General features: G+C 68.7%; 1 protein-coding gene across 2 annotated transcripts in view; it reads left to right on the forward strand.

Moving 5' to 3' along the window:
• Positions 1-378: 378 nt before the first annotated feature.
• PACSIN1 (protein kinase C and casein kinase substrate in neurons 1) overlaps positions 379-4608 on the forward strand; it is a 14192-nt gene continuing 9962 nt past the window's right edge. The window contains exon 1 of one of the 2 annotated variants that reach the window (XM_027659889.1): positions 379-537. The gene's annotated coding sequence lies outside the window, so the exon portion shown is untranslated. Of the gene's footprint in view, positions 538-4445; positions 4518-4608 lie in introns of those variants that run through there. The other variant, XM_027659888.1, reaches the window with a different exon arrangement.

Consider the following 4608-nt stretch of genomic DNA (forward strand, 5'->3'; position numbering starts at 1 on the left):
GTCACCCCCAGCCGTGTCACCCCCCCCGTCACCCCCAGGCGTGACACCGCCGGGTCCCAGAGGTGTCACCGCTCCCCGCGGTGCCCTTTGGGGCTGCAAAGCCCTGCCGGGGTCCCGGGGGGCAAAATGTCCCACTCCGGGCAAAGGGGCTCCGGGGATCCCCAAAGCACCGGGCCGGGGGCTGGGAGCCCCCCGCACCCCACGGTTCTCTGTCCGGGGGTCCCGGCCCCGTGTCCCCCCAGCCCGGGGCTCTGTGCGGGGTTTGAACCCCCCGGCGGCAGGACCGGGGTTCCCGCTGTGCCCCCGGACAGCCCGCAGCACGCGGCACCCCCGAGCCCCGGGAGGGAGGGGCAGGGACCCCGGTGATCGCCGTCTGCCGGCGGTGCCGCTGTCACCTCGCGGGCCCGGGGATTGGCCGGCTAAAAATGCCGCCCTAATCTCCGAGCTGATCTTTACCCCCTCCCTCCGCCCCATCTGCCGCGACCTGCCCGCGATGCGCAGCGCCGGCCCCGGGACGGGCTCCGCCGCGGCCCCGAGGTACCGCGGGGGACGGGGGAATCGGGGGTGCCGGGGGTGTCCCGGGGGGCACCGGGGGACGGGGGGGATGCCGGGGCTCGGGGCTCGGTGACAGGACTGTCACCCCGCTGCTTCGATCCGGGTCCGTCCCCGCGCTGGGAAACGAACCCGCTCCCGGCCCATTTTAAGTGATTCCCAACTTGTGCCGAGGGGGCGGGAGTGGCCGAGGGATGCGCTGCGTCCCTGGAGCCGCCGGGTGCCATCCCGGGGCTTTGCTGCCATTGTACCCCCTCGGCGGGAGCAGGGACGGAGCTGGGGGGAGGCTCCCGCACGGTGACCTCCAGGATGCTGCGACAATTGCAGCAACCTTCGCCTCGTCCCGCGGAGCCAGAGCTGCCCCTGCCCCTGCCCCTGCTCCTGCCCTGCCCTGCCCCATCTCCTCCTCACGGCTCCTGCGCCTGCCTTGGGAATGGCAAAGCCAGTGCTTTGCTAACCGGATTAGGGCTCTCCCGGCAGCCTCTCCGGCCGCTCCCTCGGCCCCCGCGCTGCCCTTCCCGAGCAAAGCCCAGCCCTAAGCCAGGTCCAGGTCGAGGCCGTGGCCGCAGCTCAGCCAGGCCAGCAGAGACCGGGCACTGCAGGTCCCATCACATCCGACCCCAAACTGCAGCTGAGGGTCTTTCCACCTCCTGAGGGTTTATGTTCCCTTGGTGGGAGCACAGAGAAAACGGGGCAGTTCACCAGGCACCGGCTCGGCTGGGGCTGGGAGTGCTGCCTCGCACGGACCCGTGACCCCCTGACAGTGCTGGACCCTCCTTTCCATCCTGTCCCTCCTGTCCCAGGGTGTGCGGCCCCAGAGGGACTGTGGCAGGACGGGAGCTGCCTTTCCCTGTGGCAGGGTTGAGGGAGGGAGCCCGGGTGCTGGCAGGGCCCAGCGGTGACGTGACAGGGCAGGGCGAGGAGGGAAGGGACACGAGCACAGCATCAGCATCGACAGGGCTCAGCCCAGGTGGGCCCTGCTCGCTGGGAATGCCGTGTCCCCAGACCTGGTGCCCTGGCTGTGCTGGGACACGGCCCTGCCAGGGCGGGATGGAGCCACAATGGAACCGAGATGGAGCTGGACTCCTCCGGCACAGCCCCGGCGTGGCTCTGCCCAGGGACAGACTTTGTCCCGGGGGTGCCAACCTGGCTGGCGTTTGTGCAACACCTCAAAGGCAAACCCTGGACCTGCTGAGCTCCTGTGGGTGATCCTGGAGAAGGAAAGGCCACGTCCAGCCAGCAGGTTTCCCAGGTGGCCGGGCTGGTGTCCGGCCGCCCCTGATGTGGCACAGATGGGGGCAGGGGGCAGTGGGCCCCGGCACTGCCGTGCCCGTGGGTGATATGGACGGGCTGCTCGGGCAGCTGCTTCCCAGGGAAAATGGAGCCTTTATGTTCCGGCTCCGGCCCCTTCCCCGGAAGGGCTCGGAGGGTGCCCCGGCCGGTCCCAGGCACACAAGAGGGGGATTGTTTTGGTGGGATCTGGGTTTCTGGGAGCACCTGCCCCACGCAGGGCCCTCCACAATAGCTGCCTGTCTGCGTAACAGCCACAGAGCCGGCAATTATCCTCCGCGGCTAATTAGAGATGGAAAGTAGCGCTTGCATTCCCCCAGCACCCCGGAGGGCTCCTGGGGCCAGCAGCACATCTGCAGTGGGGACACAGCCTGGGCGTGAGGCGAGCGTGGGGGCTCTGGCCCCATCCAGCCACAGCTCCTGCTCTGCTCTGCCCCAGCATCGGGTGGGAAGGGGCAGCGGAGCCCAGGGAAGGGCTCGGGATGACCAGGATGCCAGGCCCTCTCCCTGCCTTCCCTGGAGCACCCATGGGCCAGGAACTCTCCCATTGTTCCCAGCACCAGCTGAGCTCCCATAACGAGGGGCTCTGCCAGGATTTAGGAAACACATTTTCCTTTCCTTGCTGGGGAGGCAGAGGGGAGCCAGCTGTGCTTGGAACCCCCTCCGTCCGTGTGCAGGCTGGCTCTCCTGGCAGGGTGATGGGCAGGCAGCTGATTGCTGGTGGCAGCTCTTCATTCCTGCCCGCTCTGGCTCCTGCAGGAGCAGGAACACAGTGTGGGCTCATCTGCTCCACTCCCAGAGCCGTAATTCCAGAAAGGCAAGTGGCCCAATAAATCAGGGCTTATTTCCTGTCAACACTGTCCACTGCTTCCCACAAGGCAACTCATTTACAGGAGAGGAAATGACTTACCACAGGAAACAGTAAGCAGTGAGATGGCAGAGCCAGGGCAAAGTTTGTGATGTCCAAGTTTTTGGTGAAGGAACCAGCTGGACGTGTCAGGGAGGCTGAACTCCCACCTGCTCCCTGCACTGGAGTGAGTCTGTCCTACCTGCAGAGACCACAGAGCTCTTTGCACTGGGGAACCCCCAAGTCACTGAGGTCCCCTCTGTCACCCTCCTGGAGAGTGTTTGTCACCTAATGCTCAATGCCAAGGACATTTCCCCCTCTGGAGCAGGGATGCTGTGAGGGCAGAAGGTGGCTGGGACAGCCCGGCAGCGCCTGCAGTGACCCTGTGCTGGGAACTGCCAACTCTCTGCAGGCAGGGATGATGTTCAGCACCCTCTGGTTCCTGGCCCTGGAACACCAACAGGCAAAGATCCCCCGGCTCCTGCAGGGACCACCATCCCTCCCACTCAGGGTCAGGGGCATTAGACCCCTGGGTCTCACACGCTGCTGCCCTGCTGCAGCCGGGCAGGAGACATTCCGGGGGCGGTTCTGTCTGGCCCTGGGGTGGGCAGACACGCTCGGATGGCACGGGGCTGGAAGGAGCCGGAAGGCAGGTGGGCCAGAGAGACCCACCGAGCTTCATTAGGCAGCTGAAGGCGCTTGTTAAGGGAAAGCTGAGCCGGCGTCGGGGGCCGGCAGAGCCCCCCGGGACCGGGTCGCATTCTCCGGGCAACCCGATCCCGGCGGCAGCGGCCCCGCAGCCTCATTACTGCAGCTTCTGTGGCGGCTTCGGTTACTGCCTGGACGCTCTCGTCTCCTGCTGGCTTTTAATTTCCCTGACATCCCCCGCGAGTGCCGTGCGGGGGGAGCCTGTTGCCACCCCCACCCATCTCCTCCCTGCTCCCCAACAGCCTCCAGCCCCCTCTGCCCCCCGGGACCCCCATCCTGTGATAAGCCCGGCTGACCCCAGGCACGAGCCCTGGGACGTGGGAGGAGGTGGATGGACAGATGGCAGTGAAGGGGAGCTGCCCTGCTCCTCTCCAAGGAGCCTTGGGGGTGCAGCCCCCTCACCCCCTTCCCCAGCCCTGCCGGGGGGAGGAAAGACTGTTCCTGCTTCTCCTGCCAGCCTGTTCCCAGCTGGCACATTTGGCAGGGAGGCGGCACCGGCTGCCTCTCCGAAGGCGTTTTGGGGTGTTTGTTCCTGCAAAAGCTGTGGCTCAGCCCCAAAACCCTCCTGCAGCCCCTTCCCGGGCCGGGGGTGACATAGCAGCAGGGCAGCAGTGGAGGGGGCACATGGCCTTGTGCCCTCCCGTGCAGGAGGGACAAGGACCCCCGGGGCAGCAGGACCAGGACCCCGGGGGGGTCCCCAAAGAGCCTCCCCGCAGCGCGACCGGGGGGATGGAGCCCGGTTTGGCCGTAACGGAGCCCCCCCCCCCCCCGCGGCTGTGACACCCGCCCCCCGGGCCGTGCCCCGGGCCGCAGCCCCCGCAGTGGGGCGGCCCCGGGGGCGCCCGGGGCGAGGATCTGGGGCCGGCGGGTCCCTCGGGGGCTGGCGGGGCCTCGGGGTGGGCGCGGGCCCGGGGACGGGGGGGTCCGTCCCCCATCCACCCCCCCGGATGGTTTTCGCAGCAGCGGCTCCATCCCGGTTGCCATGGCAACGGGCGGCTCGGGCAGGCGCGTGCCCGCGGCCGTGCGCGCCGCCGCTGCCCGGCGGGAGCGGAGCGAGCGGAGCGGAGCGAGCGGAGCCCCGGCCCCGGCCTCGGGCCCCCCGGCCCCCCGGCCCCGCCAGGTGAGCGCGGCCCCCGCGGGGGCAGCCGGGTCCCCTCCGACGGCGGGTGCGGGATGCCCGTTCCCTGGCGGGGATGGGGTGCGGGATGCCC

The sequence above is a fragment of the Corapipo altera genome, unplaced genomic scaffold (assembly GCF_003945725.1).
Source record: "Corapipo altera isolate COAL_440 unplaced genomic scaffold, ASM394572v1 77b, whole genome shotgun sequence".
Lineage (NCBI taxonomy): Eukaryota > Metazoa > Chordata > Aves > Passeriformes > Pipridae > Corapipo > Corapipo altera.